Source organism: Suricata suricatta, chromosome 16 (genome assembly GCF_006229205.1).
Source record: "Suricata suricatta isolate VVHF042 chromosome 16, meerkat_22Aug2017_6uvM2_HiC, whole genome shotgun sequence".
Lineage (NCBI taxonomy): Eukaryota > Metazoa > Chordata > Mammalia > Carnivora > Herpestidae > Suricata > Suricata suricatta.
This window is the reverse complement of record NC_043715.1, coordinates 27131015-27151772: the sequence shown is the minus strand read 5'-3', so window position 1 is coordinate 27151772 and position 20758 is coordinate 27131015. Positions and strand designations below refer to the sequence as shown.

The 20758-nt window shown below is 42.5% G+C and overlaps 1 long non-coding RNA gene across 1 annotated transcript; it reads left to right on the top strand.

The window, feature by feature from the left end:
- Positions 1-4541: 4541 nt before the first annotated feature.
- LOC115280750 lies at positions 4542-20549 on the top strand. The gene is made up of 4 exons (XR_003903912.1): positions 4542-5232; positions 6072-6230; positions 18741-18850; positions 20474-20549. It is a non-coding gene; the product is annotated as an uncharacterized LOC115280750 (long non-coding RNA).
- Positions 20550-20758: the final 209 nt, after the last annotated feature.

The window sequence follows — 20758 nt, the reverse complement described above, 5'->3', positions numbered from 1 at the left end:
CCCGTGCTAACTGCCCTTCCCAAAGTCTAACATTTCCAAATGGCAAGATAAGTTCAGAGTCATTTAAAGGAAAAATGGGCGTACTTGAGACATACCATGAAAATGTTGGGCTTTTTTTTTTTAATCTCATCCTTACCCTTACAGTGAGCTCAAGTGGCCTCCTGTTTATTGTTTTCCCCAGGGAAGCCAATTTCAGTTCAGTTCCCACTGTTTCATAACAGGAGAGCTCAACTTACACACTTCCAGAGGGATGGGTGCTCAGTTTTGTTTTTTTCTTCCCTCAAGAAAAAGCTTCAATCTCAGTTGCAGGCTTAAACAGACTTAACAGCCATAAGCCCCATAAGCTCTGGCATGCCATAAATAGTCCTTTTCATCAAAAGCTGCAAATCACAATTCTACTGTAAAAACCAGAGCTACTCGGATCGCTGCCCCCAGTCCTACGCATAGGGCCTTGCATTTAGCAGCATTTAATAAAGATTTGTTGATGGACTGATTGATCTGGGTCTCCCATATCAAGTGTAGCCTAAGTTTCCTAGATTTTTTTAAAAAAGGATTTGAACTAAGATTTAAAACCAACTCTTAATGCACCAACCTCTCCATTCCCATAGTCCTTTGGACGGAACCTTGGAACCTATTTATAATGCATGAGTTTCAAAGCCCCTGTGGGGACCAGAAAGCAAGAAGGAAGGCAGGACAATGCTGTAAAAGCCCCTACCCCATCTGGGCCATCGCACAGGGGTCAGTGGTATTCCTCATGAAAGCCTGGAGCAACTGGACGGGCCCTCTGGATCATCTGAGAAGGTAGACCAAGCATTCTATTGTAAGTTAGATGTTTGGGGTTAGGAGTCGTTAGTCCCCCACTCCTAGTCCTGTGGCCTTGGGCAGGTTACTTAGCATCTGTGTGCAGCAGGTTCCCCATAAGCCAGTTCATAGGGTTTTGTCAGGATTACATAAGGAAACACTTGGTAAGCCCTTGAGACAGTATCTGGCACGGAGAAAGCATCACTTGTGTTTTAAATAATTAGCTTAGCAATACAATGAAAGAAATTTTTATTGTGCTTTTAATTTTATGAAAATGGGGGTCCTCATAAGCCAGTTATGGTAATTTGGCTAAACAGAATAGTCAATAAAACAGAACACCCTACTGTCCCCAAATGCCAGACAGATCAGAGCCCACAGTATGTAAGAAAGTACAGATGGGAGCAGAAACAAAGTAGGGATCAGTAATAACTGAATTTAATCGGGATTGCAAAACACCAGGGGCGCTAAAACAAAATCATGTTATAAATTTTTTAAATGAAATTATAAGGTCAGTAACAGGTATCAACTTTTTCTAAGCCTTTTTCATCACTATGGGGAAGCAAGGAAGCTGAGTTACTGTGTTCCTGTTTTAGTCATCAGACTTTAGCAAGAAAAATAAAGGGAAAGGGATGAATATATACAATTAGGAAGTAATTAAGGCTATGTAAACACAGCTGTTGATAAAGACACAGGTAAGGGAATTCTTAGAAAAATTAAATGCAACAAATCAGCAGGCAGAATGAAATGGGTCCCTAGGCAGTGAAGAAACTTGTTAATAAACTTGCTGAACCACCACCAACTCAGAAAAGTAATAGCGAGTGAGGACAAGGAAATTTTGCATTGTGTCTTAAAGTGAGCTGGGAAGAGAGAAGACCTTTGGGTGGCTAGTAACCTCCATGGCAAGAGGAGCAGTGACATGACAAAGGTGAAGTGGCAAGAGTTTCCATTGCTCGGCCTCTGTCTGTCGTTATAACCTAATGTTTTGGGGGATAGAGCACTGTCAGAGTTAGAATGACCTACACTATATAAAGAAATCAATTCTGCAAGTATTTATTGAGTGCCTCCCATGTCCAAGGCAACATGCTGAGTGAAAGATACAAAGATGAGTAAAACTGGTCCTGGATGTCCAGAAACACCAGCACCATGGGGACAAGAACTGGAAAGACAGTAACACAAGGTAAAAGGCAATCAGTGCTATGGCAGAGTTACATGCAGATCATAGGGACACAAGAGAGAGGTGAAATTCAACCAAGAGTATCAGGGAAGACTTCCTATAGGAGGTGACATTTGAACTGACCTTGAAGGGTGGATAGGAAAAATGCTTCAGACAGGGAAATGGCACACATGCATGCACGCATCCATCCATCCAACTATCTACCCAATTAATAAGTGGTTACTGACCACTTACTTTCTAGCAGACACTGTGCTAGTTGCTGAAAACAGATTTTTGAGTCAAAAGACAATTCCTGTCCTTGGGGAACAACTGGGAAGGCAAATATTAATTAAAGGGTCAAACCTTGGGACACAGATTGCACTGTGGCATTGCCATGAGGGGTGGTGCCAGGAATTGTCCGACACTCCCACAGGACTGTCTGACCTAGCAGAGAGGTCAGGGAGGGCCCTGCTGAGGAAGGGACAGTGGAACTGAGACCCAAGAGCATAGTCAGACACATCTGGGCAGAGAGAAGAGACTGCAGCATCCCCATCCAAGGGAGCAGCACACTTCAACACTGGAAAGAAGTGCCATAACAATGAGGGCCTGGAATAATCCAGGGAGGCTAGATCATGGTTTGGGGGGGATAGTGTGTGGAGACAAAGCCAGAGGAGCAAGGAGGGGCATGTGGCATTCTGGTGAGAAGCTCCCACTCTTTATTCAAAGAACAATGGAAGTCTTAGAAAAACTTTAATTGGTGTCTTCATATGGAGGACAAGAAGGAGGTGGTGGCAAGAATTTTGTTTTGGAAAGAAGACTTGGCTGAAGAGTGGGGCCAGAGTGGATGAGCCAGTGGCCTAGAAAGAGATATGATGGTGGCCAGGACAGAGCAGACAGCAGTGGGGAAAGGGAGAAAGGATCTCAAGGGATATTTTAAGTGTAAGTCCAGAGGACTGGCAGGTAGACTGTGGGGCTTTGGTTAGGGACAGGGAGGTGTCCAGCGCTCCTCTAGCTACAGGGCAGATGGCAGTGTCAACTCCCTAGATAAGGGCAACAGGACAAGGTCAGTGTAGTAGAGAGATGAGTTGTGGGAAATCTGATGTGTAAAGGTGTGGTCAACGTGTGTCTCTCCTGTAGACTCTAAGCCCCCTTCATGGGCAGGACTCTGTGTCTCTTCTTACTAAAAATTGTGTTCTTGGCAACTAGTATGGTGTAAGACAGATAACAAGTGCCCAGTAACTGCTTGTTAACTAAGTGGACAGATAGATGAGTGGGTGATTTTGGTTTGGGACATATAAAGTTTGAGGTGCTTACCTCAAGTCTAAGAAGAAACTTCAGGTAAAAAATGGAGTGATGGAGGGACTGTAGCTCAGAGAAGCAGTCGGGATGGGAGCTAGAGATGCATGACCACCCAAAAGGAATAGCTCAAGGAGAAGACAAACAGGCCCTGGCTTCAGCCTTTATGAATTCCAACAGGTCAGGGCAGGTAGTAGAGAGAGGGTGCACAGAGGAGGAAGAGAAAGGGCAGACTCAGAGTATGTTCAAGAAGGAGAGAGTGGTCAATGGTGTCAATTGCAAGTAAGATGAGAACTGAAGAATGTCCTTTGGATTTAGCAACACTGAGGTCATCAGTGACCTTTGTGGGAGCTGTTTTTGTGGCGCGATGGGGTGGAAGCCAGATTGGAGGGGGTGTGGAGTGAGCAGTGGGAAGTGATGAAATGGTGACAGGGAGTAGACACAAGTCTTAAGAGAAGTTTGGCAGTGGAGAGAGCGGGATAAGGAGGAAGCTGGGGAAAGGCAGAAATGTGCCCCGGCAGATGTAATAAAGTTTCAACAGCCCAGCTGTTGGGTCTTGTGCCTTTTTTCTGTTTCAACATCCCAAGAGGAACAGAAATCAGAATATAAGAAGAACTGATTTCACTGGGATGACTAGCTTGAGTTTGGAGACATTAATTTGGGGAGCTTATAGGGCAGACAGGAAAGAAAGGTATCTGTAGGGTAGCTGGAAAGATGGTCTGGAGCAGCACTGGCAAACTTCAGCCACCAAACCGAGCACCCCTCCACACCTGTTGTTACATGGCCAGCCCATGGGCTAAGGAGAGTTTTAACATTTTTTTAAATGTTTATTTATTTTTGAGAGAGCGAGACAGAGTGCAAGCAGGGGAGGTCAGAACGTATGGAAGACACAGAATCCGAAACAGGCTCCAAGTTCTGAGATGTCAGCACAGAGTGGATGTGGAGCTTGAACTCACATACTGTGAGATCATGACCTGAGCCGAAGTTGGATGCTGAACCAACTGAGCCACTCAGGCACCCGATTTTACATTTTGAAATGGTTGACAAAAATCAAAAGGAGAATAATATTCTGTGACACATAAAAAGTACATGAAGTTCAAATTCCAGTGTCTGTAAAGTTTTATTGGAACACAGCCATGCTCACTCATATCATTTGCATATCACCCACGGCTGCTCTTGCACCGAGGTAGGTTGCATGGCTGCAACAACAGACTGACTGGCCTACACAGCCTAAAATATTTACTATCTGGCCTTTTACAGAAAATGTCTACCAATCCTTGGTCAAGGACACAGGACAGCAATTGGGACAACTTCCTGGCAGTCAACATTATGAAAAAGAATCAAGTTAAATGGGACCAGATCACACTGTGCATTAAGGAAAACAGGTGGCTGGCCATTTGTGGGATGTGAAAGGGATGGCTCCAGCCTGACATCTCTGGATCTATCATGGACATTTGTTCCCCATCACCGTACCACCCCACCTTGCTGACATCACAAGGCTCAATGTAAAGGTCACTTCTTCAGGGAAACATTTCTCCTCCCTTCCCCCAGCTTCCCTGCCATCTTAGACAAAGTCTTCACTTTTCCTTTACAGCAGTTATTGCCATGGTAATTCAATAATTATTTGTAGAATTCTTGGTTTACTGCCTGTCTCTTTTCCTGGACTAGGAAGCACTTTGGTGTAATGACTAGCAGAACAGATTCTGGCTGTTCCGGATCCAAGCAGATTCGAGGCTGCTTGGTTCAGCCCCGGCTCTATCATTTATAGTTTACCGTTTACCATGGCTCACTTACCATCTTCTGGCCACAGTTGCCTCATCAGTAAAACGGAGACAGTGAGAATCTATACTATGTAGGGTTGCAAGTATTGACCAACATACAAGATGTAAGATACAAGGTGCAGAGCCTGCGATATAGTAAGTCTTCAATGAATAGATCATCTTCAATGACTACATGTATAAGGGGAGTGGGAGAAAGCAGAGGTGAGATCCAAATTTCAGGGCAACTGGGTGGATGGTGATGACATTTCTGGAGACAGGGAACACAAGAAGGGGAGAGAGTTTGGGGGACAGCCAAGTGCTGATGCAAGGTAGACTGGTGCAGGGGGAGCTCAGCAGAGTTGGTGGGTGGGTAGGGGACTGGAGGAGTATGGAGAGCACTTGAAATAGCTGGGAGATATAGCTGGGGGTAAACAGCAGATTGCTGGGCTGTGGTTTGGGCCTACGTAAAAATGCCCTGGCATTTGTCATTGCTGTTGTGTGATTATCTGACTATCCTTTAAAAACATGAGCTATTGTTATTCTATGTTCCTTGAGAACTATGACTACCTTTTCTCATTGACTACTGGTTCCCCAGTACTTCTAGCTCAGTTCCTAGGTGCTCAGTATTTCTTGAAAGAATAAGTAAAGGAATGAAGAAAAAGACAGAGACATATACATATTAACATGAAGAGAAATTATCTCGCTGCTCACCTCAGAGGACCTAATAGAGAAGATACAGCATTTTTAAAGAACAGTGCACTAGAGACATAGAGGGGGGCTGTTATTAAAATATCTGTAGTAGAAAATTTTAGATGTCTACTTGACTGGGCTAAGGGATGCCCAGATAGCTGGTAACACTGTTTCTAAGTATCTGTGAAGATGACTTCCAGGAGAGATTAGCATTTGAATTGGTAGACTGAATAAAGACAATTGTCCTTATCAATGTGGGTGAGCATCATCTAATCCACTGAGGGCCTGACTACAACAAAAAAGACTGAGCAAGGGCAAATTTGCCCTTTGTCTGAGCTAGAACATCCATCTTCTCCTTCCGTCAAACACAGGCACCCCTGGTTCCTGGGCTGTTGGACTTGAATCGGGACTTAGGCAATAGTCTCCCCTGTTTCCAGGCCTCGGATGTGGACTAGAACTACACCACCAGCTTTTATAGGCCTACAGTTTACAGACGGCGGATTGTGGGACTTCTCAGCCTTCAGAATGGTGTGAGCCAATGCCTCTTTCTATATATCTGTATTTATCCTGTTGGTTCTGTTTCTCTAAAGAACCCTGACATGGTATCCTTGGGTACAATTTCCTCAAAGTTCTGCTAGTACGTGAATCCAAGTTGCTAGTGAATGTCTCTTTCCCTGATTCACCTACCTTACTTGAGAAGCACAGAGAAAGTGGAGACTGCAGAGTCTTCCTCCACCAAGAATCTTCTCTCTTGAGTAGGTTAGGGTTTGGGGGAACAAAACCATAGAAGAAATGCCCAAAACCAAAGAAGAAATGCATAGAAGAAGATATCTACATATTCTGCATCTAGCAATGGGCCATGTTTACATTCCTCTTTTGACTTTCCTACCAACTCTAAGAGGCAAAAAATCTACACTTTACAGGAAAGAATCTGAAGTCTGGATAAAACAAGTACTTATCTGAGATCATATGGTTAATAGGTAGCAGAGGGGAGATTTGAAAATAGAAATGTCTATGAGGTTCCTAAGCTGTATTAGTCAGGGTTCCCCAGAGAGAACCAATAGGATCTCGATCTCTCTCTCTCTCTCTCTCTCTCTCTCTCTCTCTCTCTCTCTCTCTCTGTGCATGCGCGCGCATGTGTGTGTGTGTGTGCATGTGTGTGTGTGTGTGTGTGTGTGTGCGCACAATTATGGAGGCTGACAAGTCCCAAGCTCTGCTGGGTGAGTCAACAAGCTGGACCAGGAGAGCCAATGGATCTAAAGACCATGTTCTAATCTAAAGACCAGCTGACTTGAGATCCAGAAAGAGCCTATGTTTCAGTTTGAGTTCAAAGTGAGGGGGGAAAAAACAGTTACAGCTCAAAGCAGGAGGATAAGGCATGGTCAGGCTTTTGGCTCAATTCAACTGATTTGAACGAGGCCCACCCACATTAGGGAAGGCAATCTTCTTTGCTCAGACTATCAATTTAAACTCACCCAAAACTACCCTAACAGAGACACCCAGAGTTTGACCAACATCTGGGCACCCTATGACCCAATGAGACATATAAAATTAACTGTCAGGCAAGCCCATGGTCTTTCCACTATAGCACACCCAGCTGTGCTTGGTCTAGAAAGTCCTCCCCAGTGATGTCATAAAATGATACTTGCCCCCAGCAATCCCTCCCAAAAGGCAACAACAGTATCTTAAGTAAAAACAAATTTTCTCTGCCAGTTAAATAGAAGTAGTCTCAACTAGTTTCCATAATGACTTCCTTGATTCAACCTAACTTCTTCCCACCTAGCCCTAAACATATGTTCACTGCTTCTAGAGAGGCAACTGGAAATCTCAGATGTTCAGATCATCCAGGCCTCAGAAAGGTGAAAGCAGAGTCAGGGATAGGAAAATGAAACTCACCATGATACAAAGAGAGAATAGGATACAGTAATGGGAACCTACAAAGGGAAGTAGGATTATTTGGTTCCTTTGCTAATTGCAATGTATGTGTCTCAAAAGATAGTTTAGTGAAGACACTGAATTTTCAATGCCTGATACATTATAGGCACTTAAAATATTTAGTGAATGGATCAATATGTTCATCCTCCCTTTCTTTCTCTCTTTTGTGCCCTCTAAACCTGAGAAGCTATCCCCATTTTCCAGCACAAAAAGGAAATCATGATGGTGCTGCCTTGTCCCATCCTCTTTTTTGACTTTTCAGCTCTGAGGTCTTCTTGGGTTTGACAGTCATCTCCCATCTCCTGGGCTTCCTTCCCCCTTTTCATTCCAAATCAAATATATTTAACTCCTGTGAGCATATTATCTCAGTTAACTCTATGAAGCTCTCTTAACCAACCTTTCTGCTGCATTGCTGGGCCATGTGTGATCTGCAGATAGAATAAATTCAAAAGCTGCAAAATCACCACTTACTCCTAGAAAGAGTCACATGGCACAGTGACTGGATTCCCCAGTAACTTGGCCTTGTATGAATCTATTATGATGGTTCTTAGACAAGATACTACGTTTGGCCAAGAGCTCACAGGGAAAGGAAAAATGATGTCCAATACCTTATAGCTATGATAGTCTGCTCCTGGAGGGCTTGGATCCTTTAAGAAACCCCTGTCCCAATGTCATGTTTGATCTCTAAACATGAGCAAAACAGCCCAGGTGGGTAGACACATTGGATTTCTCTAATACTGTTTTGTGCTCAGCACTTAGTTAACTCTCTGATAACTTAAGAAGTTTATGAGGTGGTTCCTTGGCCATGATGAAATGTACAAACTAGCCCTACCATTATATGCTATTATAATGCTGTACAAATGCATAAACAATTCTTCAGATATTGGACAATGGGTGCACAAAACTGTGATGTCTAAGAGAAAGAAAACAATTGAGGTGAGTCCTAGGATTATCCTGGCTTTCTCTCTAGAGTCATTTATCATACTTTTAGACAAGGAAGAGGAACTCAATTAGAGGATGGGAGCCTCCCTGAGCCTAAGAGACAGGGATAAAAGTTAAGGGAGGTTCAGGTGGTTGGAATTTGGGGGACAGAGTACCATAGAAGAAATAGCTGCACAAAAGAGCTCCAGGCATCCTCACTGGGTGCCCTTGTTTGTATAAACAATAAATTTCATATGTAGCATGTGATTCCATAAAACCACACAGAGAGCAACTACCAGAGAAAGAACAATGATTGGAGAGTTATAAGCTGAACAAGTATCACAAGTTACACGTGGCTGGGAAGCACTGAAATGTCACCAAACTAAAATAAAGAAAATTTTTTGAATACCAGGGAATTCAGTAGAGACCCTAGAAATGCTGAGTCTTAAAAATAGTATTAAACTAGCACTACTAACAAACCTAAATGGGTATTTAACTAATAACAGTAAATTAACTGCCTGCCAGAACAAAATTCAACAACAATTTAACATTTACAGTGTTCCCTCTTCAATTAAAAATTATTAGACATGAAAATAAATAGGCAAACATGAAAAATAACTGAAAAATCAATCTGTGGAAACAGACCAGAAACAAGAGAGATGATGGAGTTAGCATACAAGTGATTGAAAACAGCTATAATATTTTTAAGGAGTCAGATGGAAAGATGAACCAAATGAGAAGAGAAAATGGAAACTATTTATTTTATTTTATTTTATTTTTAAGTAGTTTATTGTCAAATTAGTTTCCATACAACACCCAGTGTTCTTCCCCACAAGTGTTCTCCTCCATCACCACCACCTCTTCCCCCCCTCCCACTTCAACCCTCAGTTCATTTTCAGCATTCCATAATCTCTCAAGTTTTGTGTCCCTCTCTCTCTCGACTCTCTTTCCCTCTTCCCCTCCCCCTGGTTCTCCATTAGGTTTCTCCTGTTCTCCTGTTAGACCTATGAGTGCAAACATATGGTATTTGTCTTTCTCTGCCTGACTTATTTCACTTAGCATGACACCCTCAAGCCCATCACTTTCCTACAAATGGCCATAGACCACTTTCTTACACCATACACAAAAATAAACTCAAAATGGCTGAAGGACCTGAATGTGAGACAGGAAACCATCAAAATCCTTGAGGAGAAAGTAGGAAACAACCTCCTTGACCTCAACCGCAACAATTTCCTACTCGACACATCCCCAAAGGCAAGGGACATGAAAGCAAAACTGAATGCTTGGGACCTCATCAAGATAAAATGCTTCTGCACTGCAAAGGAAATAATCAAGAAAACTAATAGGCAACCAACAGAATGGGAAAAGAGAGTTGCAAATGACATATCAGATAAAGGGCTAGTATCCAAAATATACAAGGAACTCACCAAACTCCACACCCGAAAAACAAATAACCCAATGAAGAAATGGGCAGAAGACATAAACAGACACTTCTCCAAAGAGGACATCCAGGTGGCCTACAGGCACATGAAACGATGCTCAGCATCATCATCATCAGGGGAATACAAATCAAAAGCACACTGAGATACCACCTCACACCAGTCAGAGTGGCTAAAATGAACAAATCAAGAGACTATAGATGCTGGCGAGGGTGTGGAGAGACAGGCACCCTCCTACACCGTTAGTGGGAATGTAAGCTGGTGCAGCCACTCTGGAAAACAGTGTGGAGGTTCCCCCCAAAATTATCAGTAGAACTCCCCTATGACCCAGCAATAGCATTGCTAGGGATTTACCCAAGGGATACAGAAGGAGCATAGGAGCACATGTATGCCAATGTTCATAGCAGCAATGTCAACAATAGCCAAAACATGGAAAGAGCCTAAATGTCCATCACCTGATGAGTGAATCAAGATGTGGTATATATATATATATATACAATGGAAACTATTTTTTAATCCAAATGGAACTTCTAGAGCTAAAAATGAAATATTGGCAATAAAAAAAAATTAAGTGAATGTCATTACAACCAGATTAGACACCATGGAAGTAAAGGTCAGTGAACTTGAAGACAGGACAATGAAAACTATACAAGTTGACTCACAAAATAGGGGGAAGAAAAAGGCTGAAAAAATAAAGACAGCCTAAGTAACCTGTGGGAAACTACCAAACAGTCTAACATATGTTTAATTGGTACCCTAGAGGTAGAGAAGGTGAGGCAGATAAATATTTGAAAAAATAAAGGATGAAAAATTTACAAATCTTTCATGAACAGTATATACCCACAGATCCTAAGGGCTCAGTTAACATCAATCAGGATAAATATAAAGAACACTTTAACAATATACATCATAACCAAATTGCTAAAAGCAAATCATAGAGGGGAAATCTTCAAAGCAGCCAGAGAAATAAGATACATTATATACAGGAAGATAGATGAGAAATATCTCATGCAAGTAAGAAGATAATGGAATGATTTTTTTTTAAATGATGAAATAAGAAACTGACAACACAGATTTCATGGCCAGTGAAAATACCCTTCGAAAACTAAGACCAAAATGCTGCAAGACTCCATTGCCAGCAACCCAGTACTACATTTAACAAAAGTTAAATAAATACTTTCTGACTGAAAGAAACTTATTTCAAATAAAAACTGAAGTCCATGCAAAACAGTGAAGAACACAGGAAAGGAAAGGTATGTAGGTAAATATAAAATATTTTTTCTCATTTAAACAATTCTTCTAAAAGATAATTATCTGAAGCAAAAATAATAACAATGTATTGTGAGGTTCATAACAAATGTGGAGATGAAATGTATGACAATAATAGCACAGAGCCCTGAAAGGGGAATGGAAATAAACTGCTATAAGAATCTTACATTGTTTGTGAAGTAGAGTATTTTTTGAAGGTAGTTAAAGATTCATATTGTAATTCCTATTGCAACCAGACACACAGAAAAACAAAGACGTAAAATGAAATAATAATAAAATAAATGATAATATACAAATAATAATAAAATGAAGAAATAAAATGGAATACAAAAAATATTCAATTAATCCAAGAGAAGGCAAGGGAAGAAAAGGAAAAAATAAATGAGACAAATAGCTAGGTGGTAGACTTAAACCAACTATTTCAATAACTGCATTAAATTTAAATAGAACACACAACAAGTATAAGGCAGAGATTGTCAGATTGGATAAAACAAAGTAAGCTATTCTTCAAGAAATTCACCTTCCCTGTAGAAACATACACAATTTAAAAGTTAAAATATGAAGGAGTGATATACCATGCAAACAGGATAGCAGGGAGAACTATACTCACAACAGATGAAGTAGACTTCAGGGCAAGGAATATTACCAGAGACAGAGACATTTCACAATGATAAAGGAGTCAATTCAATAAGGTCAGAAAATATAAAACCAATCTTAATGGGTATTCAACTAATAACAAATATTTAATATACATGCATCAAATTTGGACAGAAATGAAAGGAGAAACAGACAAATTTAAATTATAGTTGGAGTCTTTAACACTTCTCTCAATAACTGATAGAATAAGGAGACATAAAATCAATAAAAATAGAGATGAGTTGAATATCACTGTCAAACCTAATGACATTTATTCACCTAGTACAAAATATACATTCTTTCCAAGTGTATATGAAACATTCAACAAGATAGACCATACACTAGACTGAATGTAAAAAAAAACCAAAATAAATGTAATAAAAATAAAATCTCTACAGGAAAACTTAGGAAAAAATCTTCACAACCTTGGGACAGATAAAGGCTTCACAGTAGAGAAAACACATTTGCCATAAAATTAGAAAATTATTAAAATGGATACATTTTAATGTCATCAAAATTTAAAACTTCTCTTTAAAATACAGTTAAGGAGAAACGGGAATACTCTTGCACTGTTGGTGGCAATGCAAACTGGTGTGGCCACTCTGGAAAACAGTGTGGAGGTTCCTCAAAAAATTAAAAATAGAACTACCCTATGACCCAGCAATAGCACTACTAGGAAATTTATCCAAGGGATACAGGAGGGCTGGTGCACAGGGGCACATGTACCCCAATGTTTATAGCAGTACTTTCAACAATAGCCAAATTATGGAAAAAGCTAAATGTCCATCAACTGATGAATAGACAAAGAAGATATGGTTTACATATATAATGGAATACTACTTGGCAATGAGAAAGAATGAAATCATGCCATTTGCAGCAAAGTGGATGGAACTGGAGAGTATTATGTGGATCTTGAGAAACTTAACAGAAGATCATGGGGAAAAGGGAACATGAAAAAAATAGTTACAAAGAGAGAGGGAGGAAGGCAAACCATAAGATACTCTTAAATACAGAGAACAAACTGAGGGTGGATGGCAGGGTCGGGGAGAGGGAAAGATGGGTGATAGGCATTGAGGAGGGCACTTGTTGAGATGAGCACTGGGTGTCGTATGTAAGTGATGAACCACGGGAATCTACCCCAAAAACCAAGAGCACACTTTTCACACTGTATGTTAGCCAATTTGATAATGAATTATATTATAAATGAATAAATAAATAAATAAATAAATAAATAAATACAGTTAAGGGCACCTGGGTGGCTCATTTGGTTGGGCATCTGACTTCAGCTCTGGACATGATCTTGTGGCTCAAGAATTCAAGCCCCGTGTTGCACTCTGTGCTGATGGCTCAGAGCCTGAAGCCTGCTTTGGATTCTGTCTCCCTTTCTCTCCGCACCTCCCGCCTCAAATAAAGAAACATTAAAAAACTAAAAACATAAAGCACAGGAAAATGAATAGGCAAGCCACAGTCAGAGAAAATAGTCACAATAAATATATCTGATAGGACTTCCATAAAAATATAGAAAGAGCTGTCATAACTCAATAATCCAAAAGACATACAATCAAAAATTTTGAACAGATAAATTTTCAACAAGGACTTCACAAAGGAAAATATATGAATAATCAATAAGCACACAAAAAGGTGTTCAACACCTTTAATCACCAGGGAAATTTGCATTATACCAACAATGAGATGTGACTGTTAACTCACTGAAATTTAAAAGACTGACAACGTCAAGTGTGGGTAAGGATGTGACCAACTGGAACTTTCCTACATTGCTGGTGGGGTATATAACAGAGCCATCATTTGGGGAAATAATTTGTCAGTTTCAAATAAAATTAAATATATACTTACTATATGACTAGAAATCTTGCTCTTAGGTGTACACCAAAGAGAAATGAAAACACGCCCACAGGGACCTGTGCATGAACACTTATAGCCCCTCTATTCACAATGGCTGAAATTGGAAACAACTCCAATGCCCACCAACAGGTAGCAAGTTGTGTTTGCATATCCAATGGAATACTGCTCAGCAATAAATACAATGAATTGTTGATACACACAATAGGGAGGAACTTTTAAAACATTGTGCTGAGAAAAAAAGGGGCCAGATAGAAAACAGTACACTTTTGTGACTAGATTTACGTAGAATTCAAAATCAGGCAAAACGAATCTGTAATATTAAAATCCACTGACTAGTTTTCTGGGTCAAGGGTTGGCTGCAAGTGGGCACAGAAGGACTTTTGAGGTGATGGAAATGTTCTATACCTTGACTGAGGTGGTGGCTACATGGATGTGTATATTTGTCAAAACTTATTAAAGTGAGAATTGAAAACAGATGCACTTTATTATATGTGTATGTTACACCTCAGTAAAGTTGATTTTGTTTATAAAGAGGTTTCTGTCCTTCGGGAGACTGCAATTCAGATGGCAAACTGCATTACAATCCAGGGGATCTCCCTAGCCTCACACACAAGCCAGAGGGGCACTCTGCACTAATTTAGGCCTTGCACAGCCCAGTGCCATGGAGATCTAAGGAGAGGTAAGGGGGTGAGGGACTAGTCAGTATACCTTTCAAAAGGAACCTGTCCCAGGATCTGAAGGGAAAGGGAGACTCTGAGGAGTGGAGAGAAGGCTCGGGGTCTCCAAGGGCACCTTCAGCACACTGAAGTGGAGCGTGGATGGTCTCCACGCAGCCCATGCAAAAGGCTGTGGCTAATTCAGATGAAGTTAGATGTGGCGGAAGAATATAGAGTCTTGAAAGCAAGGCAGAAGATACATAAGGCTGAAAATGGGCGTCCACGTCGTTCCTGAGTAGGGCAACCATGGCATGGGAGTGATCAGGCTGTGGGTGAGGATTCCAAGTCCAGGAACCCGCGAAGGAGGCTCTGGCAGGTGTGTAGACATGGATAGATGGAGGCCTGACTCAGTGAGGTATCCTGGGAATACAAAGACTAAGAACCATTCTGATGGGCACAAGCCATTGGGAAACGCTGACTCTGTCTTACAGAACTTTCTGAACCTGAAAGAGACTGCCAACCCCCAATGATAGAGCTCAGACTCTGAAGTACACAGCCTTAGCTCCAAGCCTGACTCCACCACAAACAAACTTGGGCAAATTCTTAAAGCACCTCAAACCTGAATTTTCTTATTTGAAATATGGAAATAATAATTCTTGACTTGTGGGGTGATTGAGAAGATTATAGGGGAGGTAGGGGAAGCACCTGCCATCAGGTAGATAACAAAAGATAAACATTACAGTTAGGCCTGCAGTTGATCAGAGATTTCTGGGACTACAAATGAGGTGTCTCCTCCCTTTGGATCTCAGGAGTGTGGTCACAACTACACTGGATGAGAGAAAAGAGAAAAGTTAATGTACCCATAAACCTCCAGGCATAGTATTCATCAAGGATAAGCAACACTGGGTATAAACATTATTCACATATGTGCCGTGTGTAGGCCACAAAAAGAGAGGGAGGTGGGTCCCTTTCACTAACAAAGAGTGAAGGGGCTGATTATGAAAATTTGGGCCAAGGGGTTCATGATTTGCAGTTTTTCCATGGGGAGAAGGATGCCTTTTTAATTTTCGAGTTGACGGAGAGTAGCCTACTTAGCCAAACATCTCTGTCACTAAGTGGCCCCCTTGACGCTTTGACGCAGGTGACTGTGGCTCTGACAGAATCCTAGGAGACCACTGCTCCAGAATCGTGTCTCCAGGTAGGGGCATATGTTGGGGATGTCGGGCAAGCATGAACTTAATACGGTTGCTCAAATATAGAAAATACAATTTTCTCTATATTGAGATAGGAAACAGACATTTCCTGAACATATACTGTTTATAGGCAGGCACTTTACTAGAGGTTTTACCTGGCTTGCCTGGAGTAACGAACTGTTCACCTGATTCAACAATTACTTATTGAGTAACGACAGGCCCTGTGCAAAATGCTAGGGATGCATTGGGATCAGAAGCACAGGAGACCACTATCAGCCGGGAACAGACCCAGAGCAAAGGCCCAGCACCTAACCAGGCCCAGTGGTGGAAACTGTGTGTGTGTGTGTGTGTGTGTGTGTGTGTGTGTGTGAGAGTTCAGTAGGGGAATTGCCAGCAGTTCTAAGGTTGGAGCAGAAAAAGTCTGCAGCAGTGAGGCAGTAAGAAATACAGATCTTTCTGTCTCTTGGTCATAAAGAATTCCTAGTCCTGGAAGAGCTACCAGATTTAGTAAATAAAAATACAGGGTGATAAACCTGATGAACAGTACCTCGGCTAGGTGATCAGGGTCAACATCAACACTGATACGTCACACAAATAGTATGTAGCAGTCACATGACAGAATGAGAACAGCACTTTGCCTTTGTGGTCCTTCTCCTTCAAACTCACTGCCCCCTAGTCTAATCATGAGGAAAACATCAGACAGGCCCCCATGGAGGGACAACCTACAAAATGCCTCACCATGGGCACCTGGGTGGCTCAGTTGGTTAAGCGTCCAGCTTTGGCTCAGGTCATGATCTCATGGTTCATGGGTTCAAGCCACCCCGTCTGGCTCTGTGCTGACAGCTCAAGGCTGGAGCCTGCTTCAGATTCTGTGTCTCCCTCTCTTTCTGACCCTCCCTTGCTTGTGCTATCTCTCTCCGTCTCTCAAAATTAAAAAAAACAAACAAACAAACACAAAATGCCTGACCAGTACTCCTCAAAATACTCAAGGTCATTGAAAACAAGTCACAACTGTCACAGCCCCAAGAAGCTTAAGGACACAAGATGACTAAATGTGATGTACTATCCTGGGTGGGATCCTGGAACAGAAAAAGGGATTTGGGGAAAAATGATGAAATCTAATAAAGTTGGATTTGAGGTAATGATAATATATCAACAGTAGTTCATCAACTGTGACAAGTGTATCACACTGACATAAGATGTTTACATATAGGGGAACTCTCTATACTAGCCTTATAATTTGTCTAGAAACCTAAAATAATTCTAAAATAAAAAGATTATTTCAAAATACCAGATTCCCAGTTAAATCTAAATTTCAGATAAAGAACTAATTCTTCTTAGTATGTGAATCATTATAACACATAAAAATTATTTGGGAGCGCCTGAGTGGTTCAGTTGGTGAAGCAGCCGACTTCAGTTCAGGTCATGATCTCACAGCTCATGGGTTTGAGCCTCTCATTGGGCTCTGTGCTGACAGCTCAGAGCCTGGAGCCTGCTTCTGATTCTGTGTCTCCCTCTCTCTCTCTGACCCTCCCACACTCTGTGTCTCTGTGTCTCAAAAATAAACATTAAAAAAAAATTTTTTAATTATTTGTTATTTGTCTGAGAGTCAAACTTTACCGGGCATCTTGGAAACTCTTGTCTGGGAAGGAGTCACCCTGAGAACATTGAGGAGCAGTTGGGAAGGGCTGAGGTCAGAGAGGTGCATGATGCACAATGTATACAGTAGGCATACAGATGGGGAAACTGAGGCTCAGTGATTTTACCAGTCACCTGGCTAGCTTTGTGGGGAGCCGGGATCTGGACACAGGCCTGCATCACTCCATGATATGTCTATCCATTACACTATGATGTCTCACAGAATTGTCTCTAGAAACATTCATTAGAATTCACTCTGGCTGGCAAAGAATAAAGGAGGATCAAGAACAGACAACCCACTGGGGTGGCTCAGTCGGTTAAGCATCCAACTTTGGCTCAGGTCATGATCTCGCAGTTCGTGAGTTTGAACCCCACATTGGGTTCTATGCTGACAGCTCAGAGCCTAGAGTCTGCTTCAGAATCTGTGACTCCCTCTTTCTAAAATAGATAAATGTTAAAAAAAAAAATTAAAAAAATAAAAAACCCAGACACTGTATCTGGAAGACTCTAACAAAAGCAGGTGAGTACTTCTGAGCACCAGAACTCAGGGACTCCCCCAAACACAAGACAATGTTTCCTGCTGGGTACAGTCCCTCACTGTACCCAGTCCTTGCTTCCTCTCCTCCTGCTCCTCGTCATCACAGTCAAAACCAGACACAGAGCCAGGAACTGAAAGGTTGGAAGGTACCTTCTAAGCTATCCATCCCCCTCTGGACAGGATTCCCATCCACAGTTGTCCCCACAGATGTCACATCTTTAGTCTAGCTCTTAACTGTTGGCTCCAGCTTCCCTCCATCTTTAATTCCCACTTCCAATCTGCTTGGATATCAGAAAGCAGCCTACCACGTTAATTAGAGCTGTGTGTTAAGTAAGAGTCAATGGTCTCTGAGCAAGGGCCCAAAAGGCTCCTCTTCTGTGTGGAAAGAGAAACTTTATAATGTGTATTCCAGCTGCTCAGAAATCTTTCTGTCTCACCTTCTCCCTATCTTATTCCAAATAGGTGATGCTATTTTATACCTGGGCTCCTCAGAGATGAGGTTAAATAACTGCATTTACGTGAACACAGCCCAAGGGTTGCTTTAGTTTATTTTAGCAGCACATGGGAGAAGACAGAGGGGCAACAGCAGGGTGACGTGTACCCGGCCGGCAAAATCTCCTACAGGAAATTACTGACGCCAGCCAGCTGCTCCAGGCCCCTGCTGGGTCGTTTCTCCTCCTCTCCCATCTCTCAGGGGACAGCCATCCCGCTGTGGCTTGCCAGCTCTGGAAGACAAAGAGGGCAAAGCTCGCAGCCTGCTGCCTGCCTACCTCCAACACATCCCCACCACCACCCCCCTCCCTGAACCCACAGACAGGGTCCTGTCAGGGGCGGGGGTGAGAGGAAGTGTCCGGCAATCCTCTTTTCTCTAGAAATGGGATTGGAAATGGGGTAATCGTCTAAATGGGCAGTCCTGATGAGTCGATAAACATAACTCCCATTTTTATTACAGTGATGAGCCTGCCTGCGCGAGCGTAATCCCTCTCCCGGGCTCCAGGAGATTGCCAGGCAGCCAGCCACCACCCGCCCTCCACCAAGGCTGCATTAGGCTGATGGCAAGAGGTACTGAGCTCTAGATGGACTGCATTTTGTAATAGCATTTAAAAGCACAGATCCTGAGGTCAAGCCAGGGTCCAAGGACACCACTGACCAAGCTCCCTGTCCACTTTGCACTGCCCTCCTGCTCTCCCAAATACTGATGAGACATAGATGGTCCAAATGCAGGGCCACTGCCAGTCAGGTAAGGTGGAAAAGATGTCAGGAAAGACCCCCAAATCAAATGACTGGAGGAAGCACAGCATAATGGAAAAACCCAGTCCAGCCCCAGCAAACCCACCAATTCTTGAGGCTTCTCTTTCCTCATCTGCATTATGTGATTGCTGAGGTCCTTTCCTGCTCTTCCGCATAAAAACCCCACGGATTCACGACTCTCTCACGCAGCCAGCAATTCCACCATTACATAGAGTAATTCCTTTTTGCTTTAGAGGCTGTTTTATCCTTTGCAACTCCCAACCAAAATTATAGTCTTCCACTTTATTAATGAACACCGTATGGGTGAGGATGACCTAATAGTAGCTGGAAGCAAGGCCCTGAAGGAATGGGGCAGGCAGGGGAGGTGTGGCCTTGTGCACCAGAAAGATACAAGGGGTTCAGGATGGGAGGTAGAAAAACACCAAGGCCATGTTATCCAGAGCCCACCGTGAGGGTGAAGTGCACAAAGAATGGATGAGGCCCAGACAGCTGGGCCTGCTGACAGCAGTCAAGGACCTTGAGAACAAATCATGACCCTGGGTGGGCTCCTGATCAGTGCCTTCGTCTTTCTCCATTCACTTATTTACTCAAGCAGTGATTAGCTGAGAGATGCATTTAGACTCAGATGCTAGACCCTAGCTGCAGTGACAGCATTTACCTGTCACATGACACCGAACAAGGCATGTCACCATTCTGAGCCAGCAAAATAAGGCTAGTGCCTCCCTTGCACACTTCTTGGGCAGGGTTGCCACCTTGCACACCTCCAGGGGGCGCTGCTCCTATGGGAGTCTACAAAGTGGTGCAGGCCAGAATTGGGCAATACACAACTGGCATACTGCAGCCCTGCCTGTAGTTAAAAGATGTCCAGTGACAAAAGCTACGTTAGGCATGAACACTATTAGCACAATAGTATTATTGTACTGGTCACATTCTAGAAGGGGATGCTGGACCCATTAAAGACATTTGTGAAAAACCTAAAACTTGGTGGCAACAAGCTTTGTGTTCTATCTACTTCAACCATCATGAAACAGTAAAGCAATCCATTATACAACCCTAGCTTTGTCACTATGATTCAGATGACAATAATCATAAAAAAGAATAAGCAAAATAGGAGATGTGGCCCCAAGCCCAGGGTGAGGTGAATACCCTTTATTATGAGTCTCTCTGGTCCTGAGACTACTCTGCTCCCCACACTATCTCCCTCTCGAAATATCCTCCATTGTCAGACACTCACAGAGCCTCAGGTAAGACAGGCTGCCATGACAGACTTGGCAGATCAGCAGAAGAAGACAGGAACCAAACCTGTCTGCCCCGAAAGTAGGCTTCTTGGATTTCACACTTCCTCACACACCAACTCACCATCAGCTCAGGGCAGCAGGTCCTAACAATTTCCTTTTCTCTCAACCCTCCGTGGGCCACTTTTGCCTGGGAAAGGAGAACTACACATTCATGATTCTGCCACATTGCCTGCCTACTGCTCCGCCAACTCTAAGACCCTTCTCTCTCCTCCCCATATACCAGCAATATTCAGGTCAAATAAAATATGTTGAAATCATGCAAAGCTTTTGATCAACTACTGCCTCTCCTACTGGAGTGAAGGATGGAAATGGGAAACACCAAAAGCCTTTGTCCTCACCTGTCCATTTCTCTTTCCACTGCTCTAAATCAGGCCATCTTCATCAGATGCTTCCTAGCATGATTCCCTGGTTCCAAGACCTT